Source organism: Chroicocephalus ridibundus, chromosome 7 (assembly GCF_963924245.1).
Source record: "Chroicocephalus ridibundus chromosome 7, bChrRid1.1, whole genome shotgun sequence".
Lineage (NCBI taxonomy): Eukaryota > Metazoa > Chordata > Aves > Charadriiformes > Laridae > Chroicocephalus > Chroicocephalus ridibundus.
This window is the reverse complement of record NC_086290.1, coordinates 21,036,633-21,063,423: the sequence shown is the minus strand read 5'-3', so window position 1 is coordinate 21,063,423 and position 26,791 is coordinate 21,036,633. Positions and strand designations below refer to the sequence as shown.

The window sequence follows — 26,791 nt, the reverse complement described above, 5'->3', positions numbered from 1 at the left end:
CTCTGCTGGCACTGTAATTTTGCCTTGTTTTCAAACACAATGATCAATTCTAAAACACTTTAAAAGGAAATATTTGAAAAACAAAGCTGATGTATTAAATAATAGAACCTCTGGAGGAATGACAGCTTGGCCTGTTGATTTTCAAAATTCTTTTTCTGAACATTGATCCCTCTCCCCTTCAACAAAAGGCAATTGAATTCCTTGAATTTATCTTCTGGCCACCTTAAAGTCAACTCGTCTCTCCTAACGCCCTTAATTATATCTTTAAAACATTAAGTTTCCATATCACAGCTAAAATAATGTCAAGATTACAATTTAAATATTTAGACAGGACTTCCTATAAGGAAATATACCTTATACTACACAATGCTTGCTTAAACTGAGAAAGCATTAACGCTTGGAATTAGAGTGACACAGTATTTAGTTGTAGCCTACACGCTTCCTTCCAAACATATTTCCAGCCATTATGACTTCAAACGCCGAGGAAGTGAAGTGTAAGTGTCAACAATGAGACTGCCAAGGGGATGGTCAAAAGAAATGGCTACAACAATTTAAATGGCTAAATAAATATAGGCTAAAAGTCAAGTCAAGGGTAAAGATATAAATTCATACTGCCTCTGGCAGGAATCAATTATGCTGGCTATTATGACCTCTAAATATGTTCTTCTGGAAAGGGGAACATGAAGAGCTTGCTCTTATTCTCCCACTTTTTGCCCATTTTCTCTCATCTCATTTGCAAGTTTCATACGTACCTTCATGTACGTTTAAACTTGCAAAAATATTTAAAAAGTGAAAAGGGACAAACTGTTTTATCTGTGTTAAAAAATAATAATAATGAAAAGAAATCTTGCAACTACAGTGGCTGAAAAGCATTCTCACTCCCGAGAACTTTAAGGAAAAGACTTGAAATCTTTAGTGGAGACAGCTCTCAAATGTCAAAGATGTGCTTGAACACAGGAAAGTTTGCCTGAATTAATCAGTTTTTGAGAATGACAGTAAGGACTGAGTAACAGCGCAATGGAAGAGGTAAATTTGGAAAGAAAAAAAAAGATGAGAAGGGACCGAAGGCTTAAGTAAAAGGTTGCAAAAACCCCTCCTTTCCTACAGAAGTTGGACTCCGATCCAAAAAGTTCAAGTTTCCTTCACTGTTTAAGAGAAATATAAATGAAATAGCAAAGCCATGCACTGTCATGATCACTAGAAGCAAGTTATAAAGGCAAAGGTAAACAAAGCAGATATAAAAAAATATGGTGGTCCTCGAAGTTGAGTGTTGTCATGCAGCAGGTATTCATCTGTGCTATGTATCTGAACATACAGCTAAGGATTTGCATTAGCTCCGCTCACTTTGAACAAGCAGCACAATCAGCAGAAGCAGATCAGTTGTACTAATACGCCCAGCTTCTCAGCAGAACTGATTTGTGAAGCGGAACGCTGCCCTAATACAGTTACCATTTGCAGTAGTCTTGTGAAAGGTATTCTTAGCTCCAGCAGCCACCCCTGAAGTGTAAATATACATTGTTTTGGATATCAAAATAAATACATGGTAAAGGGTCATATGATTGCAAAAATTATGCTATTTGCCAATTATTCATTGCTTAGTTCTGCAAATTTTGTTGCTCTACTTACATACGTTTTCTTTTGTCACACGCTGGTAAAACTGAATTGTGCATACATGTTTAATATGCCTTAACAAATATTGTTAATAAGAATTCATCATATAGGCAGCATGAAAAAATGGTCTTAGCTTATTATGCACCAAATCCTGAGATATTAAAGCACTGCCTGTGCACAGCCAGCAGCCATTTGCGTTTTCGTATTGCTGCAGCGTTATACAATAGGCATGCTCAGCACGTTCCCTAATGGAGACTGTTTCAACTTTCCTCTCCTGAATTCAGCGTTCAAATTCCAGCTTGGCGGATGATTTTGTCCAACCCGATCCTTTTGTCTTACCACATCCAGCCAAGAAAAGGCACAGCTGCAGGAATACCTTCTCCTGTGCCGGTGCATGCACGGACACAGATCTGGGAGCTCCAGGAGCCTCCAGATTTTCAGTGCGGGAGAACACGGAAACTGCTGTGGAGCCCCTTGTACTACAATGGTCAGATTCATGTTCTTCCAACTTCAATAACAAGTCATTTAAAGCTTACGGCATGAGCTTGGTTCTTTGCATCTCACAACTTACAAGCAACCAATCGAAAGATTTGGGTTTGATGGGCTTTTCATTTTTTCCTTTTTCTTTTCTCTTTTTTTAAACACCAAAACCATAAAAATCTCCCATAACGTCTTGGTTTTATCTTTGTAATAAATGCTAAAATTAGAAAGAACATCACTAACCCAATTCTCTAATACCCTCATCACAGGGCTGTGTGCGTTTTTAAGATAGCGAATAAATATTTGGCACAGCTATTAGTAGCAACTTCGTGATAGACCAACATCTCTGGTAGCCTAAAACACTTCCTGAAGAGGTTACTCTGTGGATTTTTTCTACTGGGAAGCTGAAAGATAATAGTAGAAACTAAAGAGCCGCTCATAAATACCAGAAAACCTACTATTTTCTTTAGCAGAAATATTTGAGGAAGACTGTATGAAACAGGCCCCTAGAAACAAAAACCATTTTGGTCAGCAGGAGCCAACATTCAATTGCCACCAATGAAATGAATATAGCTCCATGACACGAGAGTAAAATCATGACTTCATTCAAGGCTTGGCCTCAAATGAAGCCAAAATTAGTAAAAAGATGTTTAAGTGCATGTTTCTCCCTGGAGAATAGAGTCAATAAAACTATTCGTGCTGGAAAATATAAATTATTAATATCTACTGGAAGGCTGTGATGTTTTGAAACTACTATCTTCAAAAATAGCTTTATGGCTGTAATAATTCAAGCTTTCCATCTAAATCAAGGACAATGCACAACTAACATACAATGTTACAATCTGCAGGTTTAATGCACACCCAGACAGTCCTAAGTAGGCCCACAAAAAATTATACTCAAAAATAAAAGACGTGAAATTAATATTTGTTTCTATTATTTGCTTTTTGACTTTTCACCATACATGGTGTATCTATTCAACCAGGAAAACCAATATGTTTATTTAAGAAACCCTGAAAATTTTTAGCAATAACAGTATTTCAACAATAAACACTGATGGGGGAAATTCACCCAAAACTCCCCAAACCCTAACATGCACAACAATGCGGGAAATAGTGAATTTATACAATACAACAACTGATAAGATTCCTCCTGCCAGTGACACATAAGTAGAGCATTGTCAATTCACCTTCTCCTCCATGAACAGCACAAGGTAAAAATAAGCTACTCTGTTAACTGCTAGAAAATACAAGTAGAATTTCATTTCAAGTATACAAAAAAAAAAAAATTTGAGAAACGAACGGAAATTGCTTCTTTATAGATTCGCGTCTTCTGGATGGGATTACCTGAGGCACAGGAGGGGGTCTGGTTCACTGATGGTCTTCCCCAGGGTCGTGGTGTTTAATGCATTCCTCTATGTGGTTACTTTGATAATCGGGGATTTAGTCTTTGTGCAAATTTTTTTTTTCACTGCTTTGAACTAACAGTCTCTCTCTTTTTCCATCTCACCCCCCATTTGCACAATACTTGAAGAAGATCTACTACTTCTCTTTCAAGCTCAGATGAAATAAGGCAACAGGTTAAAAAAACCTAAAAAGGTAAATATGTTAGACATATCGGACAATGCGACAGGCATTGAGAAAGCATAACTGCATAAGCCTAATTTCCTTAAGAAATCAGTCAAAAAGATCAGCTATACTACGATTTCGAATTCCCAAATTTAGTGACCACAGCATCCCAGAATGAAACGGTTGATTTTTATGAGAGGGACAAAACATGTATACTAAAACATTTCTCTGTAAGCCAGTAATTGTCAATAAGTAACAACCTAAAAAGGGAGGATTTTTAAAGTGCGTCTTCAATTACAGCCAATCTTTCCAATAGTAACTTCATACTTTTGGCCAGCAAGAATTACACATAGGTCTTTCCCGACCTGTGCATGTGTACCTTCGTTTACTTGACACAAAGGCACACGAAGGAAGGGTATATGCTGTTATCACAACATGAATGTGTAAAGCTACAGACCACAATAAGCCTGACTATTCTATGATTCTCTGACCTAAAATTAGATCCCAACTGCGTTAAAATTGAACGTTGACGTCTCTTTTTTTAATACTGAAGAAAATCTGGAGTTTATGGCCATAGTGACTTAGCATCATAATAAACATGTCTAAAATCCCTTTCAGTTCACTTTATAATTCAAAGCTGAAAACTCTTCCAGAAGGCTGACAGAAGAGCTGCGGGTCTAACAGCAAGTATGTACCCATCCAATTCCCAAGGCACTCTTGTCACCGAGACAGTGATGAATAGAAACTAAGCAGCCAGCCCATTCCCATAGCATTGCCTGACTTGTAAGCACCTTATGACCATTCACTGACATCTCAGCCAGAGGACTCTGCTGGGACAAAATTAATTATCTGGCCTACGCTCTCCTAAAAAGCACTGCTGGGAAGGTATGTGGCTTACACTTTCAACCCGAGGTTTTTTTTTTTATTTGATATATTTTATGATATTTTGCTTTAGCAGCATTCTGATTATCCTGTATTTTCCAGGGGAGCTGAGATGAGAAGGTTAATACTCCGCAATTTTCCGTTTTCCATTTTTTTATTAAAAGATGTTTGTTTAGAAATAAAAGTGTGTGAGGAGGGCATAATGGTAAACAACTGAGTGACTTAATTGAAAGCTACAAAGTTAAACCTTGAGCTACTCTGAAAGCGAACGGTTCAATAAAGACTCTGGTACTACAAGAGAGCAAAACAATGGCAGCTCTGCAAGCGCTCCAAGTGCCCCCGGAGTCATGGGGTTTCCCTCCCCCCCAGCAAAATACTTGAAGACAAAAACGTTTGCTTGAGAATAGCCTGCTCAGCTGTCGCAGTTCATGCTGGAAGTTCATCCTGTCATTTGTTGTCCACACTAAAAACAATTAACAAATACATTTTGTGGCTTTTAACATTTTTTTTGTATATCCTTTCACCCCCGCACAAATGACATTTAGTAGAGATCACCATCGCTTAGGAAGTACAACTGAAAACCTCTACAATCCAGCTTACTTTTTTAACATATTCATGCTAATGCAACACATTAAAAGGAGGCTTTGCTCAATTACAATAAAGAACAGATTTAAAATCACTGGGAAGTTTGTTATCAAATTCAGATCCCTATTCAAAAAAAACCAGCCTCCTCCTGAAGCCACGGCAATGCCAACCTGTCATCCTCCCAGAAGCACCAGCCAGCTGCTCCTCAGGTGGGAGATGCCCACGGGCGCCGGAGGAGCCCCGGCCCCCACTCAGAGGCCGCCCGGGGAGGTGGGTTTGAAGGGGCAGCTGCCTTCCCCCAGCTGCGACCCCCAGCAGGGAGACGTAAGCCCCGGTGCTGGTCAGCCTGTCCTGCCCAGCTCATGTGGTCATGCCACAGCGGTTGCAGAGACACCACAGCAGCTCCTGCTGCTTTCAGCAGACGGGACTTTCATTGCAGGGGGCTACAGGCGGCCCCTTAGCTAGCTTTGGACCAGCTAGCCCAGGTACTGACACCAGAACAGCTGCAGCAGCACAGAGCTCAGCGCAGACCCATTTATCCCGATTTGCAGCACGGATGAAAAACGTGAGTTACTTCTAGGCATGCACGGAAATAATTTGCCAGTTTGAAATAAATAAATGTAACATGACCCCAAATTGCTCTCGCTACCCTCAAAGGGGCAGCACGCTAATGAAAGCTACAATTACATGGAGGCGTATTTACTCTGCGGCCTTACCCTACAGAACAGCATCACTTGATTGCATTTCCTCATCAAAATCCAAGGACTACACGGGATGGTGAAGCTACCATCGGTAAATGATGTTCTAGTTCCTGCCCACATCCCTCAGAAAGACTGATGAGGGTCAGGCTCCATACCATGTAGCCCATATTTACTGCTTCACACTAGACAATAAAATAAATATGCAAATCCCTGTTGCTCATGAAAGAGCAGGATACTAACCATCCCCAAATTGAATCAGGACATCAAGTTAAATATTTCATGAAATGATTTATGAAGTAGTTACTAAAAGCCATCTATCTTTTCATCAGAAAGCCTAAATGCAAGTGGTCCGATACATTTTGATGTTATGTTTTAAGAAGAATCATTACTTATATTTTTGCATCTAAACGTACAAAACCATGAAAAACTCAAGCAGCTCCTCTTCCTTTTATCCCTAATTTAGCTTTCAGAGAACTTACATATCGAGCGGATTTTCCACTAAATTTTTATGGTGATAGACATTTATGTTTCTTTTGCCATTTTCACTATTTCATTGTGGAAAAAAAAAGATATGAAGTGATGGAGAACTGAAGCAGAGATCCTAAAAATGCAAACTTTCTTGGAGGGTGGGGGATAAGGCTAGAGGAAGGGGAGTTGTTGGAAAGAATTATATGCAAATCTGAAAGAGGAAAAAGCCCACAGTTTTCCATATTACTTTTTTTTAGCAATTATTCACAACTCCAATTTATCACAGATTTCATTAGAATACTGTATCCATCTTTGTAGAGAGATGGAGAAATTAAAGCCATGCTATTTATCGCAGAGCTATTTTAACCTAGAAAATATTTTTTGCTTGTATGCATTTGTAGATGAATCATATCTGCCTTTTATCTACATTCAATCATTTTTTCAGGGTCAAAAAAACCCTACAAAAGAGCAACGAAGCAATAGTGATCAAAACTCACCAGCAGGACTTCAAACAGCATCAACATTTTAAAGATGCGATGGTGTTTGGTGATGTTTTACTGAGGGAATGGCATGCTTATAATTCAGTTTTTCGCAGCATCATAACTGGTTCAGAGCAAGGACAAAGACAGATACTGACAGATGACATGTGAATTTATCTTTCAGACAGCTTTACCAATCTTGTATGAGATTATACCTGTCTTGCTTCAGCCTGACCTTCCATCTGCTTGTTCAGGGGGAAAAAACACCCTAAACTTCAAGTTTCAGTTACTAGAAGTACCTTTTAAGATCATGCGAGAGTTTTAGATGGCAGAATCATCTGTTGCTATTTCAGGGAAAATATTTAAGCTCTAGAATAAATTTCCAAACATTTGCCTTTACGTACCCTAAACCATGACTTACATGTCTTCAGTTAATATTAACTTTAACTTTATTATTCAACTATCACATCTGTCCAAATCACTGTGTTTTTCAACAAATGCAAATTCCTCTTTCCGATAAACAAATGTGACCAAAAATCTAAGACACACAACAAACATTGTGCATGCTCAAACCAAAACATCACATGTCAGACTCAGGCTTCTGAGATCTAGAAGTAAATTAAGGCTAGTAGAATTAACACTGAACTTCAATAATACAGGAGATCAGAATCGTGTCTCTGTCTCCAAAATGTCTGATGCATGCAGAAGGATTTGGTTTTATTTACGATGCTTGAAGGAGCTCAACATGCAGCATTCAAATTGCAGCACCAAGTGCTTATATAAACCATAGTTTCAATGGAGTTTACATGGGGAAAAAAGTGTATTTCAGAATTACCATAACTTGTCAGCAACACCAAACACCTGTTTGCTTCAGGAATTCTTTGGATTTCTTCTTTAAAGTTCTTCAAATGAGTTAATACTGAGTGCATTTTATAACATGAAGATCCTGATCCACGTTTAGATTTTGTTTCCTGCATGGAAAAGGCAGGAATCAAAGTTGTGATTCCATTATAACAGTGGGAATAGTGTTCCACAGGGATGTTGCTATTGTTGTTTCAGTGCACACTGTATGTACCTACTGGAAGTACCTAACTGCCTCATAAATCTAAACTTAAAATCCTCTGTATTCATTTTAGACAAATATAGCAAGTATATGATAATTGCACAACAATATGCCATTTAAATTAGCATAGAGTGACAAGTTCAGCGTATTCCATCCAATCTGATGGTAAATACCAGAAGTGTTACTATGATTTTACCAGTGCTCTCCATTTAAACAAATCTCTGGTTGCATATGAGCAGTACGAAGAAACAAATACTTTAACACATCCTTTTGAAAGCTAATGTCTAAAACACGAACAAGCCTGTTTTCAGAGACATAGCAAGCTACAGCTGGGGTTTTACGTAGAATTACTTTTTATATGAGAAATGTTTTAATAGCGTGATTGCAAAGCACCTTCCCTCGGTTTTACTGATATTGATAACTGGAAAATTCCCCACTTAAAGACACAACGGATTTCTGAATCTAACCAGCCCCCCGCCAAAGCGGAGCCACGCATCGCCATTTATGTGCACGGGCAGCTCTTGTTCCGCGCAGCGCCCGGCACGGAGCCGCCCCCCCGCAGGAGCCCGAGCGCGGTCCGCCCGCGGCGTTCCGCCACCGTTCGCGCCGAGGAAGGAGGCGAAGCGGACGGACTCCCGCCGGGGCCGGGGCCCCGCACAAACCCCGCGCCCCTGCCGCGCCCGCCCCGTCCTGTGCACGGCCCCGCCCCCGCCGCAGGGCATGCCGGGCACGGCGCGGCCGGGGCCGTGGGCCCCCACCCGTGTCAGGCTGGTACCGCCGCCCCCCCACCGCGACGGGCCGGAGCCGGCCCGCCGCCGCCGTTTCCAAGGAGACCCACATCTCCCCCCCACCCCCGGCTCTGCAGCCGGGCTTCCTTTTCCTCCCGTCCCCCCCCTCCCCCCCCGCTTTATTATTTTATTTTTTTTTCATTAAAGAGGGCAGGGAGTTCGTGGGGAAAGCGATGGGTCGAATTTATGCAGAGCTTGTTTCTGCTCACCCACGTGAATTAGCATCACGCACAGACACAATAGTGAAAGGGCAGGAACACAAGGGAGCGCACCCCGCTCATCAGCATTCATAACAGCCGCGGCCACTTCACCCCCCCGCGCCCCAGCCCGGGGCCGCGCTGACATTTGTCACCCCTATTTACACAGGAACAAAACACACGGCCTTAAACTAGTCAAAGCGGCATTTGTAAAGAACATTTCCTGATCGAAATCGTAAGTTCGCAGGAAAATGACATCCCGTTCTCTACGTTTTATTTTTTGTTTCTTTATTTTCCCCGATCGCTTTTCAAGGGCTCAACCTCCCTCCTGCGGAAATGTTCTCCAAAAATCAACAGATCTATTTCTTCGAGGCATCGCCAGCGTACCTAGTTCATGATTTCTGAGTGCTGGAGAAGGAAGAAAAACACTGCTATAAAGAGATTTATGGATTAAAACTTTTACACCGTTAATTTCTCTGTGATGTGATATGACTGAGAAATTAAATGTCTACCCCCTGTGAGACAAACACAGGCCACAAAAATCTTTGGGGGCAGTTTTCAAAAAATAAAATATTATGTATAATTAACTAAGAACTATTATGAGAAATGAATACTTGCTTGAAAAATAATAATGTATTTTGCATTAATATCAGAGCGAAATAAACGCAGAGGGCTACAATGTAGCATTCCTATGTGTATACAATTGCATTAAAAATAACACAAAACACCACTTTCAAAATTATCCAAGAAAAACGTGGAGGAAAAAAACAAATATAAGCGCAGTTAGATATGCTCCAATGTTATACTCTTAAACCAAACACAGACGCAACAAATTTCCTACTGAGAAAGAATTAGTCTCGAATACATAGCAGAATAATAGATTGTTGTTGCTAAATATTTTATGATACTGGTAAATGATCCATCTAGCATAAATTTAAATTTTACTTGCTATTCAGTTTTTCCATGCACAATTGAAGTTTGAATTGCATAGGAATAATAGTACAAATATTTTTACAATGAATCTGATCACAGAACTTACACAATTTATTCAGCTTGGTATCACATTGATGTGCATCCTTCCAATCCCACCTTACAAAATGCAAAAAAAAACCCCTGGCTTTACTAACAACAAGGAAATAGCAAAAAACCCGCTTATATTTAAAATACTGAAGTGTGTGAAGAATCTATAAAACAACTGACCTGTTCAAATTGTTGTTTTTCCCATCCATGCACTGTTTTTATTAATTAGGAACCAAACCAGATTGATCATCATTTTATAACGTTTGACATATTCACTGTCTTCCTAGTTCCAGCAGAATCTTCTTAAATTTCCCAGCCCTGTGTTTTATTGCTGGTACCATATGCTTTATTGTTCAGCCACAAGAGCTTTGCTCTGCACAAAGACTCATTACCTACTGCTTGCTGAGCAGCTTCAGGCTCACTGAGGCTGCCTCTGTGATCACATGGGAGTTTTGTCGGAGAAAGCCAGGCATGCCACTGATTTCACCGGCTACGGATATTTTTATCAGCTGAGGTCTACTATGAGGAAGGAATAACAAATTCTGAAGCTTCTTTACCTCATTAAGACAGCAGTCATTACGGAAATCCCCTCAGCTTTTTTTTTTTTTTAATTATCATGATTATTATTACTCCTATTGTAACACGAGTTCAAGTAGAAATTCAAGAGTTGTTAAAAGTAATTTTTTCTAGCGGGGAGTGGCAAAAACTGTGCATTGTCTGCATTGCTCGACACACAGCGGATGCTGAGATTAATATTCTGAAGAGGTAATATTTTGCCAACACTTAATCTGCCAGTGTTTATCCTTTACGTAGAGGACGAGCTTCTGCATGAAAAATTGTTCCTAAATAGCAGCCCCCTGATTTAAATTTCTCTCATCAGTCAAGGGCATTATCCCGTAATCTTTGGTCATAAAATTAGTTTTGCTGGTTTCAGTGAGACTACTCAGGTGAATAAGAATTGGCCATTTGAGCAAGGATTAGTCTCAAATCCAAATGACAAATTATATAGTACGATGAAGCCTAATCTCTTCTTGATAATAAATAGCTGGTGATACTCAGGGTTTGTCATTTTGTTGTTGGTTTTCTTTTTTTTTTTTTGGGGGGGGGTGTTTAGTTTGGGTTTTATTTTGTTTTTTTAAACACAGAATTCTACATTGAAATAACATTTGATATTGGTTAAAAGCTTACTATTTACCTAAGCATTTTATGATGGAATAAGTGAATATTTACATTCAAAATTACAAAAGCACTTATATAAAAAGATAAATAGGTAACGATTTTTTCACTGGTACATTCTCAGTATCGGGGATCCATTTTGGAATATTTGGAGATAGCTTAACTCCTACTAAAGAGTGATTTCCCAGAATATTCTAATTTAAAACTCTTAACATAGAGCTAGTGATAATAAATGAACATCTCTTCTGTACCCTGAAAACTGTTACTGAACACGTAATTAACCATAATATTAACATTGCAAAGATGCTGCTATTCTATGAAATAGTCAATTATCTCTGGAATAATTCATAGCACTTTGAAAATATAAGATGGCAAAAGGAAACTGTTTTCGCATTAATATTCCACAAATGAAATACCTACTTATTCTGTTTAAGATCTCCCCCGATTAGAATAACTGACAGCTTGTTGCACATTGTTAGCATTATTCTGGTCCTATGAAAGTCCGTGGAAGTTTTGCCACTGATTTGCATGGAAGAAGGGACAAGCGTGACGAACACAGATTCATGCGCTTCACTGTGTCATCATGCAGATCAATGACAAAACTCCCCGTTTCTTTATTGTTCTCAGCATCTTGCTCATCATGTATTATTAAGGTTTTCTAACAGTTGATATGCAGTCTCTGTTGATGACACTGAATTATAGAAGATGGTTAGTAAAGGATTCAGAATTACCTCCAACTAAATCCAGTGATGAATATCTTCTAGACCCTCACATTCATTTTATTTAATAAAAAATTCCATTATCAAGTATGAGTGCATTTTAAAATGCCACCATTTTTATCTACCCAAAGACATGTAACAAGCAGATGGTTCGTGGCTGAGAACCTTCTACATCTCTTAAGCAGGAAACACTACCACGTATATATTAATGAGAAGAAATGAAAGCAGACTAGATGTGTTGCTAACGAACAGCTGGTTTAGCTACAGCTATGCATATTTTTTTTCCCCTGGCGGTATCATTGATGATGTCACAATGCTAGTGTAGGAAGACATAAACAAAAGGCAGGCATTTTTGCTGCAGCAGCAGTAGGGGGAAAAAAGAAAAAAACAAATATTTGACAGACGGAAAGAACAAAATCAGATCAGGGAAAGAGTACTATTGTCACATTTTCTGTGTGTCGTTATATACACTGTGGAGCACTTCTCAAATCCTGAAAGGACGTTAGAGGAAAACATGTTCAAGGACACGATACAGTTAAACCAGTTAGCAGGAAAGTGCTGTTTCTGCAGGAGACAATAGCAGCAAGCGGTCTTCCTGCTGTAGGAAAGGTAGCCTCAGTTAATCAGTCTTCAGGGTTGGGAGGGGAGGTGGTAGGGAGGAGGGAAGCCTCAATCCTCCATAGTGGAATTTGGGATTTCCTAATTCTAATTTAACATTTTTAGGTAGCTAAATTATATTCCATCCCATACTCTCTTCTTACAGGTTTACTAAATAGAAGGAAGTCTTTGTGAGAGCCATTTTGTTGAATTTCTGCACAAACATACTATTGGGGAAGTGCCTTTTTGACACCATGAAAGGAGATAAAGATCACCCAACAATTTCACAGTAGCCGGAACCCAGACCTCCCTTGTCACAAATGAGGCAATACTTTCTGGTACTCCTTCTGTAACAGACAGGACTCCTCCAGGAGAATCCAAATTCACCTCTCGCTGAAACAACAGCACGAGAATGATACGCAACTGCTTAGCAGTCTCTTCCATCCAAGGTCTCCCATGGGAGTCAAGGTAAGCAAGGGCTCTCTCTTCTCTAATAAAAGGTTCCTTGTGAATCCAAATGAAAACAGAATCAAGAACCTGCTGACAAACTGTAAATAAGGGTAAACTGTCACATCCCACATTTGCTTTGTAGGAAAATCAATTCACAGGAACATTCTTTTGCTTTCCCATTCCACAGAAGCTACAGCAAAAGGGAACCACTAAGGAAATTCTGACTCTGAATCATCTCCATCATTAGTAAGGAATAATTATATAAAGTCTGGTTTATTCAACCCTATATGCATTTAAACTTGAGTACTTTTACACACGTTATATGCACTGAAATACAGATCTTACACAGAATTTAAAAAGCAACAACAACAAAAAAAAACAAAACCAAAAAACCACCACAACAACGCAAGATCAGCCCTATATATCACAAAACAGACTAAGCCTATGATTTGAACTTCAAATCATTCCCACCTTACACAACTAAATTATTTTGTTAGGTATTGCGTTTAATCTGCTGTTCAGTATTCTGTATCACAGGATCTGGATGAATCAGATACGAATCAAAACAATTATCGGGATAGCACCATTCAATTTTATGGAACAAAAAGGGGCAACTTGCACTCAAAGCCTTGTTATTCTAAAGGGCTGAATCCTGTACCTTTCAATAAAACGCAAGAGCTCCAGTTTCTCCAAGTGCACCACAAACGCAAGAACTTCCACACCAGCTGAGAAAAAGAGTGTCTTGCTGTAACTCTCTATTGCAGTCTAGTGACAAAAAAGATCTGAAGTCCCGGATTTATGAAGCGTGTCCAGTGGACCATACATGCTCTACTCCAGCTCTTACAAAACAGCATGTCATGGTTTGCATTGTATGACCTACAGCAGCAGCAACTCCAAACGTCCCAGCATTTGCTTTCAGGTTTAGAAATAGATGGTTTGTGATCACTCCTTGGTAAGATCTATAAACTTTGCACATGCAAACTCCTCTCATTTGAGCTACAGATGAGGCACAGCTGCAAACTTCCCATGGAACTCTGCCATTACAGTTGTTGTTCTACAGAATTAAAAATGCATATCTATGAGAGAAAACGGCGCAATATTAATTAAAGCTCTCCATCTGAAGTTACTGTCAGTAACAATGGGGTAGGATAGTCCTAAGTATAAATTCTACATCTTTCTTTCCAGACCAAATATAATTTAATCAAATAAATTTCCTCACCCTGTCCCCAAATGTCTTGCTTTCTCTGGATACATCACAGTCACAGCTAAACTATCTTCAAGTAGTGCCACACAAACTACTCGGTTCCAAATAGTGGGGGCTTAATGGATTTCAGTAGCCTTTCAGAAAGAACAGCATACTTTGGGTTCCTGAGTTACACAAATATGAAAAACTTCCTCATTCCTAAATGACATTTTCAACAAAGAAGTACAACCATATATTGAAATAAGAGTCTAGCCAGTGAAGTGCAAGAAAACAGACAAAAATCTATTTGAAAGGTAAGAAGACATCCTCAGATCAACAGATGGATGGAGAAAGCACCTTGTAACTGAAGGACAGGCCTGTGAGAAGCTGTTCTTATTTCTGGCACCTTAGCAATCCCATCTCCAAATTTCATACAGTGATCCCTAAGCACGTCAACGTAAGGCTGCCAGCTGCCACCCTTCACTCCTATTTCTGGCACATTTGCCCTGTTATCTCAATTTGAAGGACAACACGCATAGTTTCCTCTGTTTCTGACTCATACCTCCCTGACCAGGAGTGACTTCCCAAGTCACGTGGTGCAAAGCAGGCACAGAGTAACAATGAATTCTCTTTACACATACTACGAAGTGTACAACAGCATAGCACTTCCTGATGATTTTTAGCACAACAGCTCTTGAAAACAACCTTGTTTTTAACAACACGTTCTTGCTACATCTTACAATACCTGCATTTTTCTAAGATAAAACAAACCTTCTCACCAGCAGCTGGTATAGTGCTGTTTCGGATTTGGGATGAGAATGGTGTTGATAGCCCACTCATGTTTTTGGCTGTTGCTAAGCGGTCAAGGCCTTTTCTGCTCCTCATACCGCCCTGCCAGCGAGCAGGCTGGGGGTGCACAAGCTGGGAGGGGACACAGATGGGACAGCTGACCCCAGCTGACCAAAGGGGTATTCCATGCTGTATGATGTCAGGCTCAGGTGGGAGGAAGAGGAAAGAAGGCGGGGAACCTTCAGAGTGATGGCGTTTGTCTTCCCAGGTAACCGTTACGTGCGATGAAGCCCTGCTTTCCTGGGGATGGCTGAACTGCCGGCTGCCTGCCGATGGGAAGCAGTGAATGAATTCCTTGTTTTGCTTTGCTTTGCTTGCACGCACAGCTTTTGCTCTACCTATTATCTCAATTATTATTTTGCTCTACCTGTCTTTATCTCAACCCATGAGTTTTTCCCCCTCACTTTTACTCTTCCGATTCTCTCCCCCATCCCAACTGGGGGGAGTGAGGGAGCAGCTGTGTGGTCCTAGTTGCTGGCTGGGGTTAAACCATGACAATGGTACTACACATTGGAAGAGCTACCATATGCAACAAAAATACTCCTCTGCAGTAAACATACAGAGCTTGTTTCTTCTTTCACAACGTTTCTCAATGCTGTTGGTTAACCACCAAAATCAAAGAACATATTAACTTTGGCAGGCAAATTAATGTACTGAAAGGTGTATAGCCAAGCAACAGAAGAATCTCGACTGCTGTTGCATTAGATGATGTGAATAATCAAAAGCAATTAATTTTGTGTTGCTGTAATGCTCGATACAGCCATCGTCCAAAACGCCAGCAGAGCATTGAGTTTCTCAAATAAAACAAACTTCTATTTTAAAGAGCAAACTGCTTGCTATCTTACTAAAAAAAGAAAAGGAAAAAATAAAGACTTAGAAGAAGGCAGGTACTTTAAGAAGTGAGATTGCCTGTGCTGTCTTGTATGTGCTTCATAAGCCAGTTTTGCTCCAGCCAGTTTCCATGACAGCTCAGACATAGCAACATGATCCATGCCGGGGAGTAATTCAGAACTACACAGAGCTATGCCTGGTGCAGTTAGAAATTGCAAGACATAATGAGAAGAAACAAAGGTGCTTTTTTGTTTTTAATTAACTGACATACTCCCTACTCCATCCCTTTTCTCTTGCTTGGTTACTGAGCACACCTTTTCTCATAGTATCACTTTCCAACTTACAGATTTCAGTTGGCTGTTGACCAGCAAAACATTTAAAAGTAAATAAAATTAAGGGATATTTGAAGTAAGCATGATAGCTAGTATTTTCTCCTTTTCTTTTTCTCCAGCTGGTTGGTTCTTCTAGTCCCCCTTATACCACACTAAACCAAAAATAAGTTTCCTGAGTCAACGCAGTTGAAACAGGAGCAAAATCCTGTCAGGAGGAAGCAGACCATCTCTCCTCACTGGATTTGTCATCAACAGAACTTTCTAAAGCACCACCGTTGCTACACCAGCCACATTGCCTCATTCTTGCTTTCACAGTTTCCACAGCGGAGCAGACAAGATCTTTAGTTTTTATCTTCAACCAGAAGATGAATCTTTCATTGTTACAATCTTTGAATTTGTTCCTGTCTACCATAAACACAAGTATTTTAATTCTAGCAGAGACCTAAAAAGATATAATAGACACACAGACAGATCTAAGCAGCAATGCAAACAATTTTTTACATTTTATAGCAGTTAGCAGTTTATGAAGCATCCCAACTTACAACACAAGACATATTCAATGCACTATTAGGAATAAAATATAGAGTAGACTTTTAATCTTATAGACAAGAAGGTATCTAAATTATAAAATCAGGTGGCTGCCTTGCGTTGCTAATCATCAGTTTAGGATCTCATTCCACAGGAAGTGAATCCGCTGCAACACTTCTTCCTGCCTTTGTATGTCCCACACACCACCTCGGATTTGTCATTTAAAGCTTAAAAGGACACTGAATTTTAGGTTGTATGGTAACTTTTCACTCTTTCAAATAACCTTTAAAGCCTAGAAACTGATTCTCCTTTAATAGAGAATTATTAAATTGTCCATTTCCATTTGGCCAGCACTGATTTCTTTCCCGTATGTGTATTCAGCAGAGCTTGAATATAATTTTTTTATTTACTTGTTTGTGTACCAACATCACTGATAACATCAGCACGGCAAGGGGAATTCTATTGCTTATGTTGAGTCTTCTCTACCAGCAGAAGACAACACATTTTCCCCCCATATGTTCCACGGTAACAGACTACATTAAGAAAGTAAAAGTATTTTGAAGGAGACCCCTCTCCTCATACCCTAAAAACATGGTAATGATTTCACTTCCCCTGAAATTAGTGTTAAAGAAATTAAATGAAAATACCTATCATGTATTTTGGCATCCAAAATAAATTCTATAGCATATATAGAAGATTTTCATCAAGTTAAAACATGAACCGCTATATTCTTACAGCAAACTTTTTACTATGTCATTCTAACATTCTAAAGCTTCAGAAAGTAAGCCCCTACAATTCGGAAATATGCTTTCTAAGAAATACTGACTGACATTTCTTTCATATAGGAAGGAGATCTATTAGCAATATTTAAATAACCACATTCATATTAGCAAATCAGTGGACAGTTCTAGGATGACTTCAGTGGTCAAAATGGACTGCTGATTTAAAATTTGATTACACAGTTTTTAAATGGTGTTAGAAGACACACTATGTTTTCGGTCTAAATTGCCAAGGGGACAAAGGATAACTGCAGTAGTCACATGCCCTGAAACTGTGCAAGGATCAACGTTTCTGCAACATGCTCAAGTTTGTAAGTTCTTTTGCAGAATCAAAGAATCACAAAATAGTTTAGGTTTGAAAAGACCTTTAAGATCATACAGTCCAACTGTCAACCTAGCACAGCCAAAACCACCCCTAAACCATGTCCCTAAGAACCATGTCTACCCATCTTTTACAGGCCTCCAGGGATGGTCACTCAACTGCTTCCCTGGGCACCCTGTTCCTACACTTGACATCCCTTTTCGTGAATAAATTTTTCCTAACATCCAGTCTAAACCTCCCCTGGTGCAACTGGAGGCCATTTCCTCTTGTCCTATTGCCTGTTACTTGGGAGAAAATGCTGACCTCCACCTCGGTACAACGTCCTTTCAGGTAGTTGTAGAGAGCAATAATGTCTCCCCTCAGCCTCCTTTTCTCTGGACTAAACCACCCCAGTTCCCTCAGCTGCTCCTTCTAACTCTTGTGCTCATAACTCCCATCTAGAGCACATAACTCTTGTGCTTTAGACCCTTCACCAGCTTCGTTGCTCTTCTCTGGATGCACTCCAGCACCTCAATGTCTTTCTTGTAGTCAGGGGCCCAAAACTGAACACAGTACTCGAGGTATGGCCTCACCAGTGTGGAGTACAAGGGGACAATCACTTCCCTACTCCTGCTGGCCACATTATTTCTGATACAAGCCAGGATGCTATTGACTTTCTTTGCCACCTGAGCACTGGTGCTGGCTCACATTCAGCTGGCTGTCGACCAACACTTTGGGCCTGGCCATCCATACAGTTTTTCACCCAGCAGAGTATGCCCATCCAAGCCACAAGCAGCCAGTTTCTCCAAGAGAATGCTATACCACAATGCTGTGGAAAACAGTGTCAAAAGCTTTACTACAGTCTAGGTAGGCAACATCCACAGCCTTTCTCCCATTCACTAAGCAGGTCACCTTGTCACAGAAGGAGATCAGGTTAGTCAAGCAGAGCCTGCCTTTCATAAACCCATGCTGTCTGGGCCTGATCACTTGGTTGTCCTGTATGTGCTGAGTGATGGCACTCAAGATGATCTGCTCCATAACCTTCCCAGGCACTGAGGTCAGACTGACAGGCCTGTAGTTCCCTGGATCCTCCTTCCAGCCCTTCTTGTAGGTGGGCACCACATTTGCTAACTTCCAGTCAACTGGGAGCTCCCTAGTTAGCCAAGACTGCTGGTAAATGATGGAAAGTAGCTTTGTAAACATTCCCGCCAGCTCTCTCGGTACCCTTGGGTGGATCCCATCTGGCCCAATAGACTTGTGCGTGTCTAAGTGGTGTAGCAGGTCACTAACCATTTCCCCTTGGACTATGGGGGCTTCATTCTGCTCCCTGTCCCTGTTGTTCAGCTCCAAGGGCTGGGTACCCAAAGAACAACCGGTCTTGCTATTAAAGATTGAGGCAAAGAAGGCATTAAGTACCTCAGCCTTTTCTTCATCCTTGGTCACTATGTTTCCTCCCACATCCAACAGAGGATGAAGATTCACCTTAGCCCTCCTTTTGTTGTTAATGTATTTGTAGAAACACTTTTTATTGTCTTTTACAGCAGTAGCCAGATTAAGTTCTAGTTGGGCTTTCGCCCTTCTAATTTTCCCCATGCATAACGTCACAGCCTCCTTGTAGTCCTCCTGAGTTGCCTGCCCCTTCTTCCAAAGGTCATAACCTCTCTTCCCCCCCCACCCCCACCCCGTCAAATTCCAGCCAAAGCTCTCTGTTCAGCCAGGCTGGTCTTCTTCCCCACCAGCTCTTCTTTCAGCATATGGAGACAGCCTGCTCCTGCACCTTTAGGACTTCCTTCTTGAAGAATGTCGAGCCTTCCTGGACTCCTTTGTCCTTCAGGAATGCCTCCCAAGGGACTCTCTCAACCAGGCTCCTAAATAGGTCAAAGTCTGCCCTCCGGAAGTCCAAGGTGGCAGTTCTGCTGACCCCCCTCCTTACTTCTCCAAGAATCAGAAACTCTTATTTTGTGGTCACTATGCCCAGGTCAGCCTCCAACCATCACATCACCCACAAGTCCTTCTCTGTTCACAAACAACAGGTCCAGCAGGGCACCTTCCCTAGTTGGCTCACTCACCAGCTGTGTCGGGAAGTTATCTTCCACATACTCCAGGAACCTCCTAGACTGTTTCCTCTCTGCTTTATAGTATTTCCAGTAGATACCTCATAAGCTGAAGTCCCCCTCACGAACAAAGGCTTGCAATGGTGAGACTTTTCTCAGCTGCTTACAGAATATTTCATCTGCCTCTTCATCCTGGTTGGGTGGTCTGTAACAGACTACCACCATGATATTTGCCTTGTTGGCCTTCCCCCTCATTCTTTCCCGTAAACACTCAATCCTATCGTCACCATCATTAAGCTCTAGACAATCAAAACACTCTCTAACATACAGGGCTGCACCACCACCTCTCCTTCCTCGCCTTTCCCTTCTGAACACCCTGTACCCATCAATAGCCACAGTTCACTCTTGGGATTCGTCCCACCAAGTTTCAGTAATGGCCAACTAGGTAGTAGCTTTCTAGCAGCACAGTGGCTTCCAGTTCCTCCTGTTTGTTGCCCATACTGCATGCACTGGTGTAGAGGCACTTCAGCCGTGTCACCTACCTTAATTTTGTAGAAGTGGTAATTGAGTAATTGCTTTATCTAAGAGTTCTACCTAAAAGGCATCAGGACTAAATAAAGACTTTTATTAGACCATTTTTATAGCCCAAATGTCTTTCAAGTTTTCACCAGTTCAGAAACCTTCGTGATTTTTTTTTTTGATTGAACTGATTGATACCTACCAGCTACAGGACTTAATGTTCCAGTTAGATTTTTGTTCACAGTATTAAGTAGATACACCTATCACACCTACTGAAGTACAAGTCATGGGTTGAGTACGTCAGGCTACAGTCCCTAAAGAGTGCAGTTTTTTCAGCCTGTTACGTTGTGTTACATTCTTTTCCAATGAATAGATAAAAAAATAAGTAAGACTTCCAACCAGGATTCTATTCTAATACTTTGGATAAGGTGCACCAATTTATGGCACAGACAAAACTTGGACTGTAGGGACCACGGATACCACTTGATAGGAAGCTGCATCATTTGACAGCTTCCCATGTTGCAGAAAAGAAGCGATTACTACCTCAGTGTGATTTTTGGCATTCCTGCAATGAATGTGGTTTCTCAACTAGATTTATCCCTTTGGCCCAGCATCTTTAGGCACTAAGGATAATATTATCTCATATATAATGTGTCATATATAATGACACAGTATTTTTCTTTTTAGGAACATGATGATCCTGTTTATTTCTGCTATAATAAGTGGAGATAATACACATCTTGCCAGATATTTAGAGGGAGTGTAGTCAATGTGCCTGTTTTGACGTTCCAGGTTACAGCAAAGGTGCAAGCTATCAGGACCTGCTGTCATTTGCTGTTAACAGACTTTCACCAGATCAACAGCTTCAAGCTCATAGAGGAACACACCAGTTTTGTGACTGAAGAGCAGGAAGTCAAGCTCCTTGGCTGTCTTGTTCCATCTCCTGTGGGTTCCATCTCCTGGGGTGGGCAGATTTCAGTGACCCTACCACTGCTCTAGCTGCCTGCCTGGAACTGCTCTCCTCCTGCCCTAAGTCCACTGTCGGCAGCGGTTGTGTAAGCCTCCAGGATACAGGGTCATAAATGCAGACTTCAGCCATTTAAGATTTCATGAAGTATAAAGATTTGCCAGGGCCAACTGTCCTACTTTTCCAGAGCAAAAGACATTCTCGCTGCCCTGGATGTCTTAGATTGAGAGACAGGAGTGGCCCCATTTACATGCAGAAAACATATTTCGTATCACTTAAATGGCAATGAGTTCATAACTGTGCATTGTGTATCCTGCAGTTTTCTTCTCATTATCTCCAGTCCTGGGAGAATCCCCGAAGAGTTGTCGTATTTAGCTTGTAAAATACTTAAAACAGCAAATTGGTACATACTCTGTGCTGATCTTCTTATTCTTTTCCTGCAGTTGCAAACAACTCTTTAAAAAAATTACATTCTTCATCATATTGGAACAGTCCCAGATAAACAATTGCTAGCCTTGTCATGACACTCAGCATGTCAAGCAATGACACAGGCAGAGTTTGTGGAGAAAAGCACTATCTTTAAGTAGACCAGCTGAGATGACTAGGAAACCTGAACCCTTTGAGGACATGAGAAGGGGGTCATGCACACAAAAGCCTGTCTATTTTTCTAACTGTAGAAGTTAATCTAACTAACAAATACGAATTTCCCCACAAACCTTGCCCAGTGGTTATCCTTAGATTATCATACTACAATAATGACAGCATTAACAGCCTTAAAAGATATAGATGGCCTGACATACAGCTTTAAATAGCTCTCTGATACATAGCCTTAGAAGCTAAATATCTTAAATGTCAAGCAGGAAACAAAGGTGGATTCAAAGAGCTCGGATTGCAGAGAAAACAAAGAGGTATCACTTCTCATCTCATAATAGTTATTTTTACACACAGACTGAAAATTTTAGACGCAGAACGACAAAGGTCAGTTTTACAAAAGAATTAAAAAAACCTAATGAAATACATTTGCAGGAACTGCTCCAAAACATTAGAAACAACATGGGAATCAAAAATTTTAAAAGTTGCCAATACTAATGAACGCTCAGAGGTAAGTGGAGAGGAGAAGACCAAGAAGAACTTGCCTCTATTTCAAGAGGCAAAGAATATACTTTTATGGCAGTAAAAACATGTGATGCTAAAGGGGATACAAAGAGACGCATCAGCAGGTGAAAGTAACATCAACTTCGAAGCAGCGTTAGAGATACATGAGAACACAGTAAGAAAGCATTTGTTAAGGCCAGGATTTTGTGATACCTGAGATGAAAAATGCTAAAAAGTTTCCATAAGATTGTTTTGCTTCACAGCTGAGTTCAATTAGTTATCCTGGAGGAGAGACAAACTGGAAAACAATCTTATCTGAGAGGGATACATCTACTGTTAGCACAGACATCATAAATTAACTTCTTTTTTTTTTAAGATTAGCTAGAAAAAGTACAGATGGAAATGAAAAGGCCACTAAAAATGTAACTGTATAGAAAGTAGTAGTATGGGGAAGGGAAAAACAGAGAGCCTTTTCAAAAATAAACTGAGTAGCAATTAGAGGATTGGAAGAACCAAGAGTGGGGGAAAAAGCACAGGCAAGCCAACATTTCAGAAGATGAAATATAGTAAACTCCTGAAGATGGGTTGTGGAAGATGAGGCCAAAATGTTTATTTTGAGATCTAGGGAATACATTTCTATCTAATGTATGTATGCAGAAAATGAGGCACATGGGCCCTAAAGTAACTGAATGACAGAGTAAAGTAAATGAATGAGAATATCAGAAATACTCTGACACTGACTGCCAACATTTGCTAGGAACATAATTTTATCCATTAAAAAGAAAAAGTAGTAAAAATCAATTCCCTTGAATCCAAACCCTCCAGCAAACTCAGAGGCAAAATTCACAAAGTATAACATGCACTGAGCAAAAAGTGTTAGATATAAAAGGTATCACTTGGCCACACAAAATCAGAGAATTTGGTGAAAATATACCAATGACCTCAGACTACTACGGATGGGGGTAGGGAAAGCCAAAATCCGAAATACTAGACAGGCTGACAGCTGAGTCAAATCTAGCCTGAACCAGAACTGGAGCGAAAATTCCTGCCTGTCCCCATATTCCATGTTTTGTTCAATCTAAGCATACAGACAAGGTGACTCTGCTAGTGGTAGGAGCACTGGAACCCTCTGTATCCAACACACAATGGCCAAAGCCAAATCCTCAGAAAACAAGGCTAAAAATTCAGAGGCCCACATATACATTAAATGTCACATACAGCGTAGGGGAATTTTTGTTAGACAGTGGGTAACCACTGAGGACTCTCAAGCCACAGCCTGATTGTGTACAATTCAACAGTAAGAATAAAAACTAGCAACAAATAGCACGCGTTCTTATTAGAGAGATATTACAAAGAAACTGCCAAGCAGTTAGCATGTAGCAAACAAAGCTGTTATTCTCACTATACAGGTGTTATTAACACTTTAATTACTGGCTATATTTCAAAACATTTCTCTGGATTATAAAATGGAGAACCTGTCTAACTGCTAGCATTGGACTGGCAGCAGAGACCTGAAATGAGTTTCCATAAACAGTTAAAACCCTGAAAGCTGTTTTTAATAAGTAATTTTGTGAGACCTCAAGCAGTTTAACTATTCCATGCCTACCTTCTCCATATTAAAACTAATAAAAAAATTTCAAGCAACATCCTATTGTTATTAATCCCACAATTGTACTCTCAGTAATTAAAAGTAAAAGGTATTCTTCAAGAGTACCAGTTATAGAGAATGTGTCTCATTGAACAAGTCAAAATAACTGGGGGGGGGGGGGGGAGGGAAATCAATCAGCAATTTTGCATTATTTTCAATAACAAAGTGAAAAAAAAAAGAAAAAAAAAGGGAAATTATAGTGGCAAGTCTGAAAATTTAAGCCTTATACAAACTTTACAATTCTATTTCTAAGTAATAGTAGTAAAGGGATGGGAAAGTACTGTTTCTTCTGATACAGGGTAATATCCTGTCATTTGAATTTACAAAAAGAGAATTCTTCAGACAGAAAAAATTTAAACCATCTAGCATTACTTTAGTACACACAAAGCAGTTAAAAGCCATTTATTTGTCTTCTCAAAGATAATCCCTACTAATTGCTCTAGTCGTGGAAATACATTCTGTGGGAAAGGATAACGAAGACTACTTGTCAAATTGGTCATGTCATTATTTTGCTGCACAACCCAAACAGTATGGCCTGACCCATTCCCAGCATGCTGAATATCAGCCTACAGAAAAGGACCCGTGCATAAGCCATTCTGACCTTTCCTGCTAGTTTCTTTTGACCTTTCTGACCTCATTAGACTGCTATAAAGAAAATAAAGGAGCTGTTGGGTACTCTTGATGGATTAGAAATAACAAGAACGTGTCTAAGACTTACTTAAGCACTACACTGGACCACTGAATTATAATGCTTTTCAAACAATCAAAATGATAATAGGGATGATGATGAAGAAACAGTGGTAGGGAGAAATAGATTGTTAAAATATTTAAGTGTGAATAATATGTTTTTAAATTGTTTATCAGTATTCTTAACTATTTATTGTGTTGTCATTTTAGATGGCTGGATTTTTAAGGCCTCATTTGAGTGAGAAGAGATATTAAAAAACAACAGACCCAGCACAGTTATTCTCATGAATATAACTTAAGCACCTTGCTAAAAGAGGGCTTTAATCTCTCCTGGACAGATATATTTAATGAATTCTTCAAATTCCCACAGGAAGGAAACTCTAGAGCCTAGAATACCAGTCTCTGAAGTCCCTGTGTCTCATTTCAAACACTACATCACATTATTAACAAAATCTGCCTCTTCGCAGACAAAAGGGTAGAGATACTAAGAAAGTGCTTATTCTTTACATAATACACACCTTTTCCAGTGAAATTACTTAGGGTTTTTAAACTGGTCCCCAGTCCTGAAATGGACAACTCATGCATTTTTATAGCTTACATAATATGAAAAACAAAATGTATAAATTAATTTTGCTCTCTAAATACTGGGTTTGCCATCCCTAGTAAATATATTTTTTTTAGCTAATACTTGTATCTGACCAAGACTCTCAGAAAGGAAACCACAGCCTCACAACTTACAATACAAGCCCCTAGTACTACAAGGGAAATTTTGCAGCAGTTGTTCTCCGAGTTGGAACACGGGACACATGCCTTTTAATCTTTTTATTCTGTATTTCTAACTTCGAGGGAGAAAAGTGCTATGAGGGGAATTTATAGTCACATAAATTTTCCAAGTTTTCATATATTATGATTTCTGATTAAAAACTCCTGCACTGAACCACTGGAAAATGTTTAAGGGAAGAGAAGAATTTTTCCTTATATGCTTAACTACTCCTAAAAGAAGACTCTAGTAGGTAGGCTGACCTCAGACAAAGGGTTCAGGCTTTATTATGCTATGCATTAAAATGCAGGCACCATCACATAAAATTAAATTATGTCTTTTTTGAAAATAAGACTATGCTATTTGTTCCTGAAATATCCTTTGTTCAGTTGTCCTGCAGTTTTATAGATCCTGGCATGGGAAAATGTTGCATTTGTGATAGTGGAGATCATCCCCTTCAAAAATATATAGCTTTTGGTGAATCTCTGCATGTCGCGTATCTGTCCTGTGCTATGTGAGTACACATCATACGACCAAGACAGCACCACTGAGGAGGGTGTATTTACGGCATTTGTCCAGTAACTCTCACCAGGGCTTATCCCTACCAGCTAAAATGTCTTAAAGCAGCCACTGGATCCAGATACCATGACACAACACATAGAGCTAAGTTAGACGACACAGTGGTTAAAAAACCCACTTAATCAGGTTTCCACTACAGATTTCACAGTTGCTATATCTGGGCAGCTGTTCCAGCACAATTACATTAGTGATTTATGCTGTCTCTCCACTCCCCTCCATTTAAAAGAGTGGATGGAGACTGGAATATGTACATTTTTCATCCCCATCCCCATTCAGACCTTGTAAATGCAGAATTGTTTTGAGAGTTGTAGATGGTTCTTGGTTTGGATTTTGTTTTGGTTTATTTTTCCATTGATGAGGGCTGATCCACAGGGAGAAATTAAGTGCAAGTTGTTGACACTGTGTGGGAAGGGGAGTGTAGAGGGGGTGTCCACAAAGCGTGGAAAAGATAGGTTCCTGCCTAAGGAAGAAGGCACAGAAGCGACAAGGCGCTTGAACTGGCAGACTGTAGTCTGTCATGAAACAACTGCAGAATAAGCACATCTAAAGCTACTTTAAACTTAACTGGTTAACACAAAAGCCTTTGCAAAAACTTTTCATTTTAATTCTGTGCAAATCCCACCTATCTGAGGTTAAATTATTATTACAGCAGTTAACCCGCCATTTAAAAAGAACACAGAACAAAATTCCCCTTCACAAAAGGAAGGGCAAGGAGAAAAAACATCAAAAAAAATAGATAACTTCTGTTATAATGTTATTTATTTATGCTATCGTCTCAGGTATTAGATCAGTTACTGATGTTATTTACTAAATAAAGCCTGGGAAAGGAAACCCCGTTCAACCAATCTCTTAAATAGTCCAGAAACCTAATTCCGAGTACCAGAGGGAGAAGTGGGG

General features: G+C 39.9%; 1 protein-coding gene across 4 annotated transcripts in view; it reads right to left on the bottom strand.

The window, feature by feature from the left end:
* Nucleotides 1–26,791, bottom strand: part of CSRNP3 (cysteine and serine rich nuclear protein 3) — a 114,267-nt gene that overhangs the window by 38,775 nt on the left and 48,701 nt on the right. The window contains exon 1 of one of the 4 annotated variants that reach the window (XM_063341721.1): nucleotides 10,021–10,256. The exons of the other annotated variants lie outside the window; for them this stretch is intronic. The gene's annotated coding sequence lies outside the window, so the exon portion shown is untranslated. Of the gene's footprint in view, nucleotides 1–10,020; nucleotides 10,257–26,791 lie in introns of those variants that run through there. 4 annotated transcript variants of the gene reach the window in all.